This window comes from Zeus faber (assembly GCF_960531495.2).
Source record: "Zeus faber genome assembly, chromosome: 1".
Classification (NCBI taxonomy): domain Eukaryota; kingdom Metazoa; phylum Chordata; class Actinopteri; order Zeiformes; family Zeidae; genus Zeus; species Zeus faber.
The window spans coordinates 46,092,266-46,111,771 of record NC_137193.1 but is presented as its reverse complement, the minus strand read 5'-3'; the positions used below and the strand labels follow the sequence as shown (position 1 = coordinate 46,111,771).

Genomic DNA, 19,506 nt, shown 5'->3' with positions numbered 1-19,506 from the left:
GGGTCATGCTTAAGATTGTCTAATGCACTTGTGCAATAGGTGACCTCGGTCTTCTAATTATAGAAGTGACTACTATACTGTCTGGGACAGTATGGATCAGAACACGGCCGCTTTTAATGGTGAACTGCCGTCATACTGGACATACAGGTGCATTTCCTTTGGAAGCCACTCCCTTTGGAAGTGTTTCAGAACGTGACACACATAGGGTGTGGTTACAGCATGGTGACATTAGCGTGCTTCCTTCACGGACACATGACACATCTCTGGTTTGCTGCGAAGACCGGAAGATAAAGGAAAAGGTGAGCACTGGGGTCGTAGACCTAGTCCAGGGGTCAAAAGATCAGCGATCAAGAGCTGCGACCTTTGGAGCGATTCAGTGGTGGTGGAGCATTCTAGTAGGTCTGAACAACTAAACCGACATCGCAATGTAATATAATGCAATTTTCAAATCGCAAAGGCTGAAATATAAAAAAATAAAATATTCTATACGTTATTTTTTCATTTTGTTTTTCATGTTTTTCGTAAGCGGCCTGTAGCTCTTTTGTGACAAGTTACTGCGCTTTAAAGAGTTACAATTAGATAAGATAAATAAGAGTATTTCAATAAATACTGCAGTATTCAAAACCGAATTTCCCATTAGACACATAATCACATCTATGACCGCTTCGAGAGAGCGCATCTACAGAGATCTGTTTTCTCGTAGTGATCAATCTGTTAACTGAGTGATCAAGGGCTGATCACCCGGTTTCCACTGGCAATTTTATAATTAATTATTCGTGTTTAATTATATTATTACCGTCTATAAGTAATAACCTGGAGCCGCAACTTATCACCGGATCAACTGGGTCATGCAAGACCACCTTGTCCAAATCCTCCATCAGCTTCCACGATACAAGCACCACAACAGCCTCCATGCAATTGATAAATAGAAAAAATTACTTTCATGTCAATCCACAGATTTTATTTGAGCTATTTAACCTTATTTGAGTGCGATATTCCAGAGAACACAGTATCTACCGCTGCAACACAAAAACCCGGCAGCTGCAGCAGACATGCCCAGTAGTGTCGGCTCGTCGCTTTCTCTAGGTAACTTCCGGTTTTACGTCCCCGTCTGCCCATATACATTTGTACATCATTTGTGTATAATAATACATATGTGGTTGCAATGGTAATAAAAACATGGTTATAATAATTTGGTAATGGTAATGATAAAAAAATTGCAATTTCTGCATACATCATGCTTTACATTCCTTAATAACATATAACTAGTAGCCTTATTTTAAAATGTATTATGGTTTGAAAGAGGAAAGGGACTTTTCAGAAATTTTGCTCTTGCGAAAATATTTTTTGTTAATGTGGCTCCAGAGCTGGGAAATGTTGAGTATCACTGATCTAACCAATCAGAGGGTCGGAAACACTTAGCCACATGGGGTTCAGGTACACACACGCCACACTCACGTGACATGCGGGTGCGAGCTGTAGATGAAGAAAACAACTTCCTATGCTTTGATTTGTTGATAGCTTGTGAAAATGGCCTCGATCAAACAATCAGTCAGTATTCTACTGTGATTGAAGGTTTGTCTTTTTACGTTTTAATAGTTCAATAAAGATACGTTATTCATATTAATTCATGCATCAGTTCATCTCATTTCATGACAACATGTAGGCCTGGCCTACAGGAAGGAGCAGTTTATATGTTGACTGTATCCAATGTTGTGTTGGGCATACTATAGAATGATTTATGGCTTGTGTTTACTGAAGAGTACAGAAGATAAGGAACTTAGGATAAGGGAAAAAATGCTAAAAAATACTAAATTGCAATCGCAAATGCACGCAATCTGTGCTTGGAGGATGTTTATGAGACGGCATCTGCGACGTGGGTTCGTTCGGTCCGTCCTGAATCATCGCAGCACAAACCCCCGGACGGCTGACCAAGCAGAGCCATGCGAGGCAGCACTTTCTTTCCTCCGTCTTAATAAATCTTTTCCCCTTCTCCCCCTCTCCACCTGCCGCCAGTGTCGAGGCAGTCGCTAACCTCTCCCCCAGTATGCCTCCATTTCTGATGACGGTTCCATCTCTCCATACACCTGCCCTCTGGAGCATATGGCTCGTTGAGGGAAAAGAAAAAACGTGTGGGGGGGGTGGGGGTTGCAAAGGGGAGAGCAGGAGAAGGGCAGCAACCCCCCCCCCCCCCCCCCCCCCCCCCGCCTTCCTCTCTCCACCCTCCAACAAAATGGCCCTAGTGCTATTGCTCCTGAGGCGCCTTTTCCTCTGAAGAGTAATTGGTGTGTGTGTGTGTGTGTGTGTGTGTGTGTGTGTGTGTGTGTGTGTGTGTGTGTGTGTGTGTGTGTGTGTGTGTGTGTGTGTGTGTGTGTGTGTGTGTGTGTGTGTGTGTGTGTGTGTGTCTAAGTAATCGTATGTGTGTGTGTCTTACAAAATGCTTTTGCTTAAGAAGTGTGTGTGTGTGTGTGTGTGTGTGTGTGTGTGTTTTTTCTTGGAGGGGGATCTGGCGGACAGATTGAGAGCAGCTTGTTAGAGGAGAGGAACAATGAGGCCACAGCCCCTCTTCTCCTCTTTTCTCTCTTCCTTTCCTCTCTACAGGGTTTCTCTTCCTCCTCCTCTTCTCTCACTCAGTAGTGCCCCCTCCTCACTCCACCTCACTCCCTTCTCGTCCAGCTCATTTTTAGATTCTCTATCCAACTGGAGGGGGGAGTGATAAACCCAAACATTTTATATCATGTTGGTTTTAGGAAGTTGGACCATTAGAATTGGAGATGGCACGATACCCACCTTTTTACTTTCCGATACTGAAATCTTGACTATCTACAGATACCAATACAATCTGTTTTCCTCTTTAACAACTAGTAAGCTTTAAATTAGCTATTTGTTATGTGGACAGCCATACCTGTCTTTTGGTCTAGTTAATTGGACCCAGGATCAAGGGTGGCTGTGTACCTGTTGCTCATCAGAGCAACAGGGTTAAATCACGGGTTAAAGCACGGGTTAAATCACCCATCCCCACACACACATGGGAGGGGAGCTCTGGTCATGACACCATTCCATCTGCTCCTGGTATATATTACATTCTCTCAATCAACCGGTTTGTCCTTCACCTTCTTGCCTATGTCTCTGTGTCAAGCTTCTTGGGTGGTGTGTGGCAGCGGAACTGTCACAATCATTTAAAGTGTAAATTTGTGCTTTATAATTGTTTGTTTATATATATATATATATATATATATATATATATATATATATATATATATATATATATATATACTGTTATCACGTGGCCTGCTCTACTCTTATGTCACAACCGTTATGTCACAAAAGCATTTATGTGATTAGGAGATCTGATTTGTTCTTTTTCCCCTTCCGATATCCGATCCAGCATTTTTTGCAATCATTAACTGTATATGGAGATTGAATGAGAAAGGCATTGTTCAAAGTTAAAATACATTATGTACAGTATGCTTATGTACAGTATGCTTCCATAGATGGGGCAGCGATCTAAATCCACAATTCTTGACATTCTCATGAATGTGATCAAGAGTGTGTTCAAGTTCGCAGCTTCGTTAACCAGTTGATCTACAGCATTTAAAGGACTGTCGGAAATTTTGAAATAAAAATAACAAGAAGAAAATAACCCTTAAAAAAAAGTCAACTCAAGCCTCTAACACCTCCAGTCTCAATACCATTTATATCCCAACAGAAACAATATTTCTAAGTCCTTATTCATGCACAACACACCATCAATCCAACCGTCCATTCTTTCCTTTTTTAATTTTTCTGCATCACTTTTCTCTCTCTCGCCCCATTCATTCTCAGCTACATGGAGGTGTATGTCTCCCCCTGAACCATACATGTATGTACACGTTGACACGAGTGCGCCTTCCTCTTTTTGTCTCTTAGCGGCATGCTTTCATCTTATTGCAGCCTTACCTTCTCTCACAAGCGGGTCTTGTCTCTAAATCTAAACGCAATTCCTCTAGTTCGGTTTTTATTTTCCTATGCCAAGCACAACCCGGAATGATGGTCTGAAAACAAAACAAACGGCATTTAATGAGAGTAATTTCGCTTTTTTCCAAATCTGACAAGGCTTTGGTACACAATCAACTACTGTATAGTGAAGCTCGTTCAAAGCTTGGATGTTATTTCAGATCTACTTCCAGTTCTTCTCTCATTTTCATCTTCGGTCTTGGGTGCTTGTTCATGTTCTTCTTCACCCTCTCTTATCCTGGACTGTCCATCATGGTTTTGGTGTAAACCGTCTGTCCAAGAACCCTGTTGGCGTTCGGCACTCTACTAGTTTGACAAAGAGCCAAATAGACACAGACACACAGCCCCCCTCCTCCATAGCCCCCATTGTCTGCCTATCCCGCAGCATTACGCCTCCGGCTGTGCTGTCCTAATTGCTCCAGGCCCTGTGGAGAGGGGGGTGGGAACGTGTTGTATGGGGTGAAGTCTTCAGCCCTGATGGGGAGGTTCCCTCTACCTCCTCTTCCTCTCTTTTCCCCCATTCTGTTGGTCATTCTCCCAGCCAAACTTAAACAAGTGTGCTCATTTGGCAGCGAGGCTCTTGTACCCTCATACCCTCGCACCCCACTCCTGGTGACACTCAAACAAGCACACTCACGGTTATAGATTGCGAACACATGCCAGTCCTGTGCCCCTTGTCTATTTACTTTCCTAACCCTACTGACCATTGATACTCTACATGTCAATCGCCTCTCGTTCAGTACAATCAAAATGTTAAGGTTTTTAAAAAATGGGGCCTTTATTTTGTGCTGTATCTCAACCTGTCCCTTTTTTTCCTCCTCAGGCACCTCTGCAGCCACCCCCTGGGTCCTCGGCTTCATCGGCGGCGGCTGCCGCTGCCGCAGCAGCCGTCGCATCCGGGACGGCCCAGTCACTGAAACTGACCTACCCAGAAACACTGGACCGCATCAAGGAGGAGTTCCAGTTCCTCCAGACCCAGTACCACAGGTGGTGTGTGGGTGTGGGTGTGGGTGTGGTTTGATGTATCTGCTCACACACAATTGTCTTATTACCAATCCATTGACATCCCATTTCCAAGGGCAGTGAGTGGGTAGAGGAAGAGAACATAGATGTAAGAACAGAACATAAAGAGCTAGTGAGAGAAGGAGTGCCAACATCTGAGTAAATCTCTTGAAAAAAGGCCAAAGGCATTCTTAATTTCCTGTTTTAGATGACTCTTAAGTCGCACTCATTATCCAGTTCTTGTCCATTGAGTTAACATTTGTGCATGGGTTTGGATGTATTCCTTTGAGTTTATATGTAGGTGGGATGTTTGACCCTAGAGCAGGATTGTCAACCTTCTTTCATGTCCCTAACCCTTCATTTGTAACCCATTTGGGCGTGTATCCGATTTGATACGATTTTGTCTCTGGGAGACCAGTTTTTATTGTTAGATCTGACTTTGTTACAAAATTCCATACGTGTCTATCCTATAGATATGGAGCTAACAATGAAACTACACTCAAAACATCAAACATCATCATTGCACTTTCTCTAATGTCTTGTAAATGAAAAAAGTGAAAACAGTGAAGTTTAACTATTAATTATTTTGCTGGGGCCCCCCTGGAACCTCTCGAAAGGTCCCTGGAGGTACCCAGACCCCATGTTGGGGAACTACTGATCAAGCCAGCGCTTAGTGCATTTGCCATTTTGCCGTTTGGATCTCTTTGAGGCGAAGAGCGGCTATGTTTATAGAGGCAGGCCATAGAGGAAGGTCAGCCCATGGCGTGCCTGCAAGCACCATGTGCAGGAATGTGTCCAGAATGCTTTGAATGTGAGACTGCGGTTGGCTTTAGTGTCCCATCCATCCCTCTTCACCCCTTCTGCCCCCTAGACGCTCTCGCTCCCCCCCCCCCCCCCCCCGATTGGCACATCTTCAGAGGGTCCTCATCTATCTCTCTCTCTCTCTCTCTCTCTCTCTGCTCGCCACATTCCTCTTTGATACTGCCGGCCAGGACCCCCCTCCCCTTCGCCATCCCCCATCCCCTCTGTCCCCCTTCCAACTCCTATTGTATTGCTCTGCCCCTCCAGCCGCTCTGTAGACACACAGACATCGGTGTGTGTTTGTGTATGCCAAGCCATTCTCAGTCGCCACCAGCTCAAAGGCTCCCAGTCCAAACAACGTGCAGACCTGGCCTCGACTGGCTGATTCCAGGAATACTTTTGGATGACGCCCCCCCCACCCCTTCCCCACCTCTCCATCACTACCACAGTTGGCACAGAGCCTCAGCCCCGATTAGCCCCCACACCCTCTCTTTTTTTTTTGCCTTCAGTCATCCCAAATGTACGATTTTATTTGTGTGTGTGTCTGTGTGTTAGTGGATGTCAGACATTCCCAAAAATGTGTGCCGTGATTTAACAACGGAAGAATCAGTTGAATTCTACTTGAATTTGGTCAAAAACAAGCCTATACAAAATGTATCCCACACTTCTACAACTCTTTCAAATGGTTTGAAAGAGCGACGTGTATATATAAAATGTACAGTGCAACCTCACTCGTTCACTAACTCACTCCCTGAGCTGTTTTGAAGCCAAAAACATGGCGGCCTAGTTGCAGCCATCTTGCTCAGAGTTGGGAAGTAGATGCAAATTGGAAACAGCGCCTGTGGTGTCTCCATGGAAAACCAGATTGTACAAATTGTCAATCAACTCATCCCCAGTCCTGACTAACCCCTCTGAATATCGTCAAATCACTCTGACAAATATATTAGGGGAGCTATTAAAATGAAGGGAACTTGGTTAAATGACATGAAACACTTGGAAGGCCTTTATTGAATGTGCATTTTTTGTTGTTGTTTGGCCCGTCCTCCATTCACTTGCTTTGGCATGGGCAGGGCTGAAGGTAGTTCTGGAAACAGCCACCAGAGGCAGTGGGAATATCCTGGCTTCAATGTTTGAAAGCAGCCGTGTGCCCTTGGTCTGAAACACAGTTTGCGGCTGGACCGATCCCGGCAAACCAAGGACTCGACCTATGGACCTTTTGGTCGGGACGGTGATTGAGTAACCCTGGCAAGCGTTCATCACTTTACCTCACGCTAGAAAATGTCTGCAGCCCTGCCCTCGAGCCAGGCCCTGGAACCGAGTACAAAGATAGCAGGATAAACAATAAATGAATGATGGGATTAATTGGACAGATAGGGTAGAGGAGACGGGGAGAGAGAGAGGGAGTAAGGGAGAGAGAGGGTGTGATTTTAATCTCTGGCTCGCTGCTAATTTGTGCTGTGAAACCACAATGTAATATTGTAGGAGTTCCAGGGCCTCCGAGAAGTTTAACTTTAGATTGTTTAGCCCACGTTGGGATGACAGATAGACAGGGCTATTTTTACGCTGTCGATTTCTGAAACGACAAGTTGTTGTGGCTATTTGAGTACCAAAAATATCAGTTGTGCTTCAAGCATTCACAGTAATGATATTTATGTTGAAGATTAATTTATAATTGCATTTTATAATTTCATTTTTTTGGTTCATATTCTGGCACTATAATAGTGGCATTAAACATAACTTGGATTAACGATGTCTGCTTATTGCAGAAGAGCCATTTATTGGTGTTGAAGATTGGAACATAAACGTTTTGCTAGACAGTTCATTATCTCCACCCCAACTGATGGAAACTCACCTCATTTGCTTTCTGTTTATTATGGCATTCCTTACATTGGTTTAAAATTCCACTTCAATTTGGATGGAAACATATGATTGTGGAATCTTCCGGTTTGCACAATCTGCCCAAATAATTGGTCAGGTGACTTTGTAAAAATCCTAACAGCTCTGGTTGTGCTGATACAGAATATGATAAAATAGTTTTTGGATGTCTATTCTGTTTTTGGATTAATTTTTTTTTTGTTAGGGATGGCTCTCTGGTATCCACATTGCATTGCATCCACATACAGCAACTTTAATCGGGGACCAAGTCATTGGGCGTCTTTAAAGTAAGAAATCCATCATTTCAAATTACAGATGGAGGTTTGGATTAATTTGAGTTTAAAGGGTTTCTGTTGATCCACAGCCACTGGACAGTGGTGTTCTTTTGTTTTTGTTCATATACCTTGACTAAATGACGCTGAATAATATATAAAACGGTCATTACTCTTTTCATTTAAAATTGGACACAAACATTCTGTATGAAGTTGTATTCTGAAACTTGACCTGGAATGCAGACTGGAGGGCAAATCATTATGACCAACAACCAGTGGATCTGGTTAGATGCTTACTTGAATGACTGTACCTCAGGTAGTCAGACTGATTATACACACATACACCTACTAGGAAAGACTTACCTACACCCACTGTCATTTATATGCACACACCAGCTAATGTGAGTTTACACTAACACAGACAAAATCTTGTGCATGGCTTGGAATTCACACACACAAACTCATACACACACATAAGAAAAACTCAGGTGTGTTTCTGATAGACACCCAGAGGGAACCAGACATCCACACACACACACGCACATTATCTTCACACACAGTTAGATGGGGTCTAGAAATAGCAAGGATTAGCTTTGTATTGTAGTTTCAGAGTTGGTGACTGGATTCTGATCGATGTGGGATTAGACGGCAGGAAAGGGACACAGAAAAGAGATTAATCCTGATGAGCGGTGCGTGCGGGAGGGTGTGCTCGTGCGCGTGTCTGGTAGGTTGTTTTTAACGGCTGTGTTTCTAAATTTGTCCGCCGTCTGCTGAATTTAGATTGTGTGTAACAGGTGTGTGTGTGTGGGTCGCTAGGTGAAGCCTGCTTTATAGAAGCTGCAGCCAAAGTGTTGTTTAGTGCGCGTGCTATCAATGACGTCATTGCGGCGCTCGCAACAGCGGTGCACAGCGATTTCTTTGGAACCCCGCGGCATGCGCTTCAGGTAATTCAAGATGGACGCGTTCCGAAGGAAGATAGTGCGAAGAGGTCCGCAGGTACAATCTGTACGATCCATCCATGCCTGACCGCAAAAAAAAAAAAAGGATGGCGTTGAATTCGTGGAAGGAGATAGCACTGTCTCTGTCCAAAGATTTGGACTATTTGAATACCTCGGGACTTCTTCATAATGTTTACACCGAGAATTTTGCACAAACGAACTAAGATAAATATACATACATTTAACACTTAACATTTTAATTGTACTGCTCTTCTCTAGTTATTGTGATCTTTCCCTCAGAACTTCTTTGTAATGTTTACAGCACTTCTTTCCGTTTCCCCGGGGGGTTTGTGCACAGCGCCCCCTGTATTTCGGGAGAATATATGCACAACAATATATGCTCATGCTCTCTGGTAGTGTGTGCCCCATGAGCTGCACGGCTCGCTTGTGGCGACTATAAACAGAGCTTTAAGGGAATAAGGAGATGGATGACCACGTGAAGCTCAGGACAGGAAGGGGTTAATTAATCAAACTGATGTGTGTGTGTGTGTGTGTGTGTGTGTGTGTGTGTGTGTGTGTGTGTGTGTGTGTGTGTGTGTGTGTGTGTGTGTGTGTGTGTGTGTGTGTGTGTGTGTGTGTGTCAGCCCTCTAAATAGTCTGCAATCAGCAGACACGGGAGGGAGGAGCTGCTGACACAGAACTCTCATTACTGTAATTCTCTCTCTCTCTTGCTCTCTTTCTCTCTCTCTCGTCAGATAGGCTCTCCGAGCACTTGGCGATTACATGCTTCCACTCGCCTGGTGACAGCAGACATACACCCTACGTCTCTGCTGCCAATACGATTAATTGTTAAAAATAAATAATTTTTTTTGGGGGGGGGGGGGCATCAGTGGTGGCTATAAAATATAACAATATTGTTCTATGACCGATACAAATTGTGTTAGTAAAGCAATGACTTTTTTGTTTGTTCAGTGTTTGAAATTCTTCTGGCTCTGGCAGGTTGTGTCATTGGCAGTGTTGTATAAATAATTTGACCTCACTTTAAATATGATGCTTTTTAACGGGACTGATCAAACCTTCAGCCAGAAATTAACCAAAAAGGTTGCTAAAATACAGTAAGGCTAACAAACCGAAAGGGACAGGCGAAGGGTGAATCCAGAACCCAGAAGCGAGAACACGGTCATAACCAGGCAGGCAAGGATGCAGAATGAGACACTGGAAAGCTGAGTGGAAGGTACTAGACAATCTGGCACCGTGTGAGTGTACAGGACCGGTGTGTGTGTGTGTATATATAGACAGGCATAGACAGACATGTTGTCACGATGCTATGATGTCACAGTGCTGATTGATTCGGGGGAGGCTGATTGGGTTGGACTCTAGACCGAATCTGAAATGACAGTAGAAATAAACAGGATAAGTGACAGAATAACACATGGCAACCTAAGTTGTGACAGAACCCTATAGAGAGAGAGTGTGTGTGTGTGTGTGTGTGTGTGTGTGTGTGTGTGTGTGTGTGCGTGCGTGTGTGTGTGTACGGCAGTAGCTGAAAGAAGAAGATATATACAGTATGTGTGTGTGTGTATATTTATGTCTCCTCATCAGAGTGATATTTTGTGTACACCTACTTATTCATGCAATTATGTAATCAGCCAATCGTCTGGCAGTGCAATGTATAAAATCATGCAGATACCGGTCTTCTAGGCTTCTACAGAATGGTGGGAAAAAAATCCAGTGAGCAGCAGTTCTGTGGAGTGAAATGGCAAGAGAGGTCAATGGATGTAATGGTCTGGGGAATTATTTCTTGGCACACTTTGGGCTCGTTAATACCAATCAATCATTGCTTGAATGCCACAGCCTAATTTGAGTGTTGTTGCTGACCATGTGCGTTTACCATCTTCTAATGGCTTTTTCCAGCATGATAATGCACCATGTCACAAAGCAAACATCGTCTCAAACTGGTTTCATGAACATGACAATGAGTTCAGTGTTCTTCAGTGGGCTTCTGTGGCATTAAATTTGTCTCAAAACCCCCAGGCGCACAAAACGGCCCTCCACAAGCGCAAATGGGGTCCCGTGAGCAGGGGGCTATGACGAACAAACAAAAAATAATATCCAATAAAATTGACTTTGGACTTATGCAATTGTTGCGCATTTTAACTACTTCTACATTTTATAGTATTAAAAGTGAAGTGACCAATCAAAGGAGCAGAGACATCACCCACTGTCTATTCTGTCCCAAAGTCTCAAAATTCAACTTGACGAGCGAGCGAGTGTTGAGCAGTTGTGAGCGCTTGGGAGGGTCTAGCTCCAATCGTCATAGCCCCGTGCTCGCAGGGCCGCGTTTGTGCACGCGGTGCAGAAATGCGCTCGCGGAGGTTGGTTCTCCACTCGTGGATATTGTTCTGTGTGCTTGCGGGTTTTAAGACAAATTTTACTCAGTCGCTGGATCTGAATCCAATAGAACACATTTGGGATGTGATAGAACGGGAGATTCACAGCATGACTGTGCAGCTGACAAATCTGCAGGAATTGCGTGAGGCAATCATGTCAACATGGACCTGAATCTCAAAGGAATGTTTCCAACGTCTTGTGGAATCCATGCCAAGAAGTATTGAGGCTGTTTTGAGAGCAGAAGAGGAAGTTTTGAGAGGAAGGCCCTACCCAGTATTAGTATAGTGTTCCTAATAAAGTGCTCAGTGAGTGTAGTAGGCAGAGAAGATGGAAGGCAAAGATTTCCCAGAGCCATAGTTTGTATAGAGCGAGTATAGAGACTAGGGACATTAATAGTTAATGAGATGTAAAGTGAACATGCATACCTGGAGCGAAGGGATGGAGTGTGTTGGTGGGGGGGAGTTATGAAAGGCACAGCGGTACTCTCGAACTGAGACACGTCTGTGTGCGTGTGTGTGTATATACTCTTATTTCTATACCCACAGTAGGATTTAGGAGGAAACAGGGCAAGACGTGAGCAATCTAAAGCCAACCTGGAATCCTCGTGTTGAGGTTGGAGTTGGAATTGTGAATTTAGGGGGTGCGGGGAATTGTGTGTTAGGGTGAGGGTCCCCTGCCTGCTAGAATCATTGTGGATCAATAGTTGTTTTTTTTTTTAATGCTTCCAGCGTTCAAGCGCCCCCGCAGGTCATAGAGTTGCCCCTTGTTTCTTGTTTTTATGTCTTTTTAAGTTGATCGTTCCTCCTCCTTAAAAAGTGCACTCTTAATTACAAAAAAACAAACAAAAACGATATCTTTAAAAATGAGAAATTGTTGTTGATGTTATTGTTAGTGCGAGCGGGTCGATGGAGCCGTTAAGGAGCCAGTGCGTTGGTTAGTAGTCGGTGTTTGACGCACTAACTACACCCTGTGGCCCCGTCCGAGCCAGAATGGAGCCAGAAAGCTGCTCCTTCCTCCACAAAACAGGATCTTAATTAGACGCTCGCTATCTGTGGGTGCTCATTAGCGTGAATCCCCTTCCTGTGTGTGTGTGTGTGTGTGTGTGTGTGTGTGTGTGTGTGTGTGTGTGTGTGTGTGTGTGTGTGTGTGTGTGTGTGTGTGTGTGTGTGTGTGTGTGTGTGTGTGTGTGTGTGTGTGTGTGGCTACTGTATGTGCTCCAGACATGGCTTACGGTGTGTTTGTGAATACTCAGTGTTCATACGTGTGTGTACCAATTGTAAGTGATTTGCATGCCTGACTGATTGAACGCTCCAAACGCGTGTGTGTGTGTGGTGGTGCTGACAGAGCTGTCAGAGCGCTGGCAGACTGCAGATTTGTAGCACGTACGGCTGATCATCTTATCTGCTGTCACCACCAGGGAAAGATTGGAGGAACCCAGCCTGCTGTGCACTCACACACACACACACACACACACACACACACACACACACACACGCGCTTATATTTCTCCTCTTGCTCTCTTTTCCATTCCCTCGCTCACTGTCATTTATTTTCTCGCTCAATCTTATTTTCCCTCACTCTATCAACCCCCCCCCCCCCACCTCCCCCAATGGTATTGAGCAAGCCAAGGACTAATTATTACAGGCAATCATTTCTACATGGAAAAGCCAACACCACCCCCCCCCTCGCTCTATGCATCCACAGTCACATAATGACATAGAAGACGTGCCCCGTCACATCAACAGACACATGCACACGCACATTTATTCCATGCGGCAATATCATTTTGTCTTAAAGAATAGTTCTGTTGCACCAGCGATACACGGCCATGCAGGTCCAAGCTACAGACATTTTAAACGGCTGCTGTTTTATTCTAATGTATTCCTTTGTTTGTTTCGATAGATTCAAAACTCCTGAGATGTTTTGGATTTCACCAAAAACCGCGTGCGTGCGTGCGTGCGTGCGTGCGTGCGTGCGTGCGTGCGTGTGTGTGTGTGTGCTGTACAAGTCCCACATTGGAGGATGTTGTCGTAGCACATGTTTAAACATCACGACAAATAGGTCTTAAATGCCATTATCTCTGGCAACCCAAGATTTTACATGCGTCATCTGTGTGCGCATGTGCATGTCAGAAAATGCTTATACACACACATTGCCACTCAACGTGTCAATTTGTCATTCTGTTTCCCAGGATGCTCTGCTCTGCTTCTCTCCCACCTCTAAACTTTGAGACTTGATGAGTGCACATGCAAAGACACCAATTCAGACATTCACACACTTGGAGAACACACACACACACACACACACACACACACTCAAACATAAGCGCACACGCACACGCACACAGAGAGGATCGAATAGCGCTGGTTCCCAGAAAGCTCTGCTGCGGGTGACTTGTGCCGAAAGGCAATTCCACTGTAATAAAATCTTTGAAGCGGGGGGGGGGGGGGGGGGGGGTGAGAGGGGAGGTGGTGGGTGGGTGTGTAGGGGGGGATTAATCCGCACTTCCCTCCACCCCTCCCCCCTCCACTCACCCCACCCCCAATCCTCCGTCCCTCTTCTCCTCGACTGGCTGGCAATGATAAATGAGTCAATTACGTGTGTGTGTGTGTGTGTGTGTGTGTGTGTGTGTGTGTGTGTGTGTGTGTGTGTGTGTGTGTGTGTGTGTGTGTGTGTGTGTGTGTGTGTGTGTGTGTGTGTGTGTGTGTGTGTGTGTGTGTGTGTGTGTGTGTGTGTGTGTGTGTCCAGTGAGCGGCTGTGGAAGGGGGGGCTGTTATTACCTGTTGCAGCTTGGGGGTAATGTTGCGGTATTAATCATATTCTAATTTTCCCACCGCCAAACTACACCCCCCCTCTCCTCACACCAACCTCAGCCTAGTGCGCACCGCAACCCCTGCATCAATCTATCAGCGGATCGCAAACAAGCTAGCATAAACTGCCAAGGGCCCGGAATTGTGTGTGTGTGTGTGTGTGTGTGGTTTCTCTGCTATAGCGGTGGAAAGAAAATGACAGGGGGAGAGACATTCAGAGAATATGCATTAGCATATTAAGGTGTGTGTGTCTGAGAGAGAGTAAACTGAGGCATCGGTTTATCAAGTTATTGATATACTTGGGGACAGTTAGCTGTGTGTGTCTGAGAGTGGAGACAGACGGACAGAAATATGGTATGCATCGGCGTTCGCTGGCACCTCTTTAAGGATGTGTATGTGGCTGAGGATTCCTGTGGTCCCAGGACAGTTGTAGCTCGAACTCCCATGATAACTTAGCAGAGAGACACACACACACACACACACACGTACAATTTTCTTCATTATTAGAAATAGTAGTAGCAACAACGGACCGTGTTCCAAATCAATCATCCATTGACTACTTCGTGCACTGACAAGCTCCTCGGGGAAAAAATAGGGCACCCTAAAAACGTAGTGAGTAAACATGTAAACCAAGCACAAATATCCCAACGTGCACAGCGGTTCTAAAGAGGGGGGGGGGTGGGTCAAAATAATTCCAGAAAATGCTCCTCGTTCCTTTGTCTGTTCACGAGTCTCTGCGTGCGTGTTGTGAAGAGAGTGGGAGTTGTGGGGGTGGGCTGGGCAGGTAACTGGGGGAGAAGGGAGCGACAGAATGAGGAGTAGAGGGATGTGGATGGAGAAAATAGTCGAGAGAGAGAGAGAGAGGGAGGGAGACCTTGGACGTGACTGGCTGCGCACTTGCTGCATTTCAGCCTCCAAGCGCGAGTTCATCTATTTCTGATGTGCTCTGAGGTGATAATGGGCTGTCAGCACCCAGCCACCCTGCTCTCTCTTCCCTTTTCTCGCAGAGAGAGAGAGAGAGAGAGAGAGAGAGAGAGAGAGAGAGAGAGAGAGAGAGAGAGAGAGAGAGAGAGAGAGAGAGGATGAGAGAGAGAGAGAGGAGAGAGAGAGAGAGAGAGAGAGAGAGAGAGAGAGAGAGAGAGAGAGAGAGAGAGAGAGAGATTATAATAACCCATCATGTTGCTCAATGCATTGTGGATGTTAGTTGGAAATGTGATCCAAACAAATATCTAACAGAGTTGTTCTCCTGCTTCCCCTCCTTTTCCCTCGTATTCTGTTCGAGCTCTCCTCCACCTGTTCTTTGTTCCCCCCATTCTTCTTGTTCCTCCTCCTCCTCTGCCTCCCTTGCTGCAGTTTGAAGCTGGAATGTGAGAAACTGGCCACAGAGAAGAACTGAGATCCAGAGACATTATGTGATGGTGAGGCGCGCACAAACACACACGCGTGTGCACACACAGACACACACACACACCAGACACAAGCATTCTGGCACAAACATACACATGCGCACCACAATATGGGCCTCTACAATCTGGGCACATGCAGCATTCTATTTTCCAAGACCGCTGGCTGGATCCCCTTCATCTGCAAACAGATGCCAAAGATGCCAACAACCACAAAACACCACATGCAAGACACACACACACACACACACACACACACACACCACACACACACACACACACACACACACACACACACACACACACAACCACACAACCCACCCACACATTCACTGCGAGGCTGTAAAATCAACAATGCTTACCTTAACAGACCGTAATACCACATCCTCATCACAATGCACACTAACAGCCACGTCCCTGGACAGACACAACACTTTATAGGAAGTTCATGCACTTTACGTCCAGCGGGAATTTAAAGAAATGTAAATAAATCCTAAATCCATGCTTATTGATAGAATAATCAGTCCATTGTTTTTTGACTGCCAATTCCAAAATGTTATTTCACAGCTTCGTCATAACGCACATCGGTTTGTTATTTTTATGTGTTCGCCAACGGTCTGAATTTAATGGACGGCAGTTGTTGAGTAAATGACAGCGCTACAGTCAGGAAGCGGATTGAAAAAAAACCCAATCTCAGCCTCTGTTAATTGGAGCCTGTGGCTTAATTTGAGTTTTTATAGCAATAACCTGGTGTTTCAGCCCCAGTCGGACCACATGCTCCTGTCCTTGGCTCGTTGTGAGCAGATTGTGTACGAAGGATAAGCAGATTTTCTGTATAAATCAAAACAGTCCTTTAAAAAAATTGTTGATAAAGCCGATCTGCGAGATTGCAGTGACTGCATAGAAGCTCAAATTATTTGTATGAATGACTTGGGCCCGGTGTGTAATGGCCTTTATGTTCTGTTGTGGTTAATGATTTGTATCCCTGGACTCGTGAAGCAACACACTTTCCTATTGATATCTATCTGCCAGGCGCCCTTGAGCAAGGACTATCAGAAGTAGGGATAGCGCTGGGGAACAATTCAATATCTCGGAGAACCCTCTTGTCCTGGTTTTCTTTCCTTTTGAAATATCCTGCTGCACTGTTTGGTAAAGGTATGGGTGTAAAGAAGATATAAAGCCCTAGTGTATACCGTGTGGAATTCCCTATGATTATTGAAATTCTTCCAAATCCCTGCCGAACCGTGGTGCTCAGTGATTGGCAGCGGTGGACGGAGGTAATGGCTCGTCTGTGTGGAGGTCGCCCAGAACCCACTGTGGCACGAAAACAGTGATGCGGCTTCCCTGGCACAAGGCGGGCACTTATAAAGGGATTGGGGGGAGGGGATGTGTGTGGAGGGGGTTGATGGGGGTTTTAAGGGTGGGAGTGGGTGCAGGGTTTATTTGGCACCAAGCGGAGCCCAGTCCTCCACTCCTGGCTGACGATTTGGGGGGAGTTTGGGTGTTGCTTAGCAACAGGCGAAACTTGGCACACTCACTGCCGAGCAGAGCAGCCAGCTGCCAGGAAAAGGAGTCTTTTATGGAGCACGCACACACACACACACACACACACACACACACACATGCTGACAAACTCACAGACAAATACACAAGGCTAAAAAACAAACTAATAGAAGAGGTAAGAGGTAGAGGGAGAGAGACTCAAGAAAAGAAAAAAAAACACTACGCACAGTCACACAAAGCAAACGGCTGAAGACGCCTACACAGTTGCGTGCGCACACACACACACACACACACACACACACACACAAACAGAAAGTGTCTGCAGAGGGAGAGAGAGAGAAGACCTCCTGCCATCTCCCTCTGCTACTCTGCCAGGCGGTTTACGGCTGCCCGCCTGCCATCTTCTTCTTCCCTCAAACCACAGCCGTGCTGAAAGGCAAATGTCAGCCTGTCGCTTTCCAAGGCATCTGACTTTAAAATGCTTGCCTATTCTACACTCCGCCACCGTCCCTTTCCATCTCTCTTCTCTCTCTCTCTCTCTCTCTCTCTCTCCTCATCTCTCTCTATCTCTCTCTCTCTCTCTCTTCTCTCTCCTCTCTCTTCTCTCTCTCTCTCTCATCTCCTCTCTCTCTCTCCTCTCTCTCTCTCTCTCTCTCTCTCTCTCTCTCGCGCCTGCAGCCCCCCCCCCCCCACCTTCACCTGGCTCTCTCCGGCGCCTTCCTCTCTTGGAGCTGCCTTTGCTCTCTGATAAAAGCCGTGCTGCCAAATGGCATACATTAGGCGTCATTATAGCCGCCATCTCTCGCCTTCCCGCCCCAGCAGTGATTTCCCCCGGCTTCCCAAAAAGCACTTCAGGGTCAGGCTCAGCGGCTGGGTCTTTAAGAACAAGAGCCAGGGTGAAGTTATCTTTAAGGGAAGACTTCAACTGCAGTGCCCAGTGCATACACAAGAGGAGTAGGGAGTTCGGGGGGAAAATACACCTTGAGTCTCTTTTTGGGACGTGATGCGGCTCAACCTGAAACTCCCCTATCATAGGTCTTAAAGGGAAAAGTGTGGTATTTTTTAATTTTCTTTTTTGACCCATTGGAGTCGGCAAGCGTGATTGGAATTGGAATTTTACAATTGATTCTGTATTGTGTAGAGGGGCTGGGGATTGGCTGGATGTTTCATTTCAATTTTTTATTGATATATTAGCATTTAACACAATATCAACTTTGAAAAAAATTGAAAAAAGAGAAATTTAAATATAGAATTTCCGTAATAGCCTTTGCTGAACTTGGGATATTGTATGGAACTTTTTATATACACATATATATATATATATATATATATATATATATATATATATACACACACACACACACTCTCACGTATTTGTTTATTACCTGAAATACAGGTATGGGATGCAAATAACAGCATATAAGCATATGAGCACATTCTGCTTATCTCAACTTGTGATTAGCCTTAGTGATATGCTATGATTAATATTGTCCCCCCCTTTTTTTTTTATTTTATTTTTTTAACAGTACTATGAGATGTCCTACGGCCTTAACATTGAAATGCACAAACAGGTGAGTCATTCTCCCTCTCTCTTTCTCTTTTTTCCCCTCAGTTTCTTGCTTTCTCGTCACACTTATTCCTGAAGGCTTATGTTGTTTCTCTCTGCCTCATTATTCACAAATTAGCTCTGTTATAGATGTATGCACGGGACCCCGCACACGCCTCCATCCCAATAGTCCCAACCCGATCCATTCTAAGAAATGAATTCGCTTTCGCTCTCTCCAATGTAAAATCCCCTCCATGGTGGACCTGAGTGTAGCTCTGCTGTGGAGGCGTTAATAAGATCCACAAACACACTTAGTTTCTGCACAGACACATGAGAATACTGTGCCCTTCACACACACACACACACACACACACACACACACACACCCTGTTCTTTTCCACTCATAAATCCCTGTCTATTACCCCCACCAGCCTCCCCCTCCTCCTTTATCCCATCCCCTCTTTCTCCTTGCCCTTCTTGTCACTCTTTCTTTTATGTCTCTTTTTAAAGCCCCTCTTTCTTAATCCCCCCCCCCTCCATTCCTCTCAAACCACAGCACGCCTTCACACTCATGCACACACACACATGCATACACATCGACAAAATAAACAACTTCACCCACACACACAGATGCACTTTCTCCTATTCTCTCTTAAAATAAAAAACAAAACACCATTTTTTCAACCCAGACCTTTCTTAAAATCTTGGTTCCATTATTTATAGCTGTTCTTAGCACAAACTCGCTGAACACTTTACTATTAAGAAACTTACCACTATGCTGCAGCTTTCTACTGTGCTTCAATGCAGTCCAATGGGGCAAACGTTTAAGTCCAAAAAACAGAAAAATGTTGGATCTCCTTTTTTTTTTTTTTTTTTTTTTCAAAAAAGGAAATTAAAGAATATTGTCACAGTCCTTTAAATGTTGTACTGAAAAAAAATGCAATTTTCTTTTTCTTTAATCATTATTAT

The 19,506-nt window shown here is 44.9% G+C and overlaps 1 protein-coding gene across 3 annotated transcripts in view; it reads left to right on the top strand.

Annotated features, from left to right (window-relative positions):
• Positions 1–19,506, top strand: part of tle2a (TLE family member 2, transcriptional corepressor a) — a 47,240-nt gene that overhangs the window by 9,162 nt on the left and 18,572 nt on the right. For 2 of the 3 annotated variants that reach the window (XM_080004511.1, XM_080004510.1), the window contains exon 1: positions 18,517–18,562. The gene's annotated coding sequence lies outside the window, so the exon portion shown is untranslated. Of the gene's footprint in view, positions 1–4,819; positions 4,984–15,438; positions 15,504–18,516; positions 18,563–19,506 lie in introns of those variants that run through there. The other variant, XM_080004509.1, reaches the window with a different exon arrangement.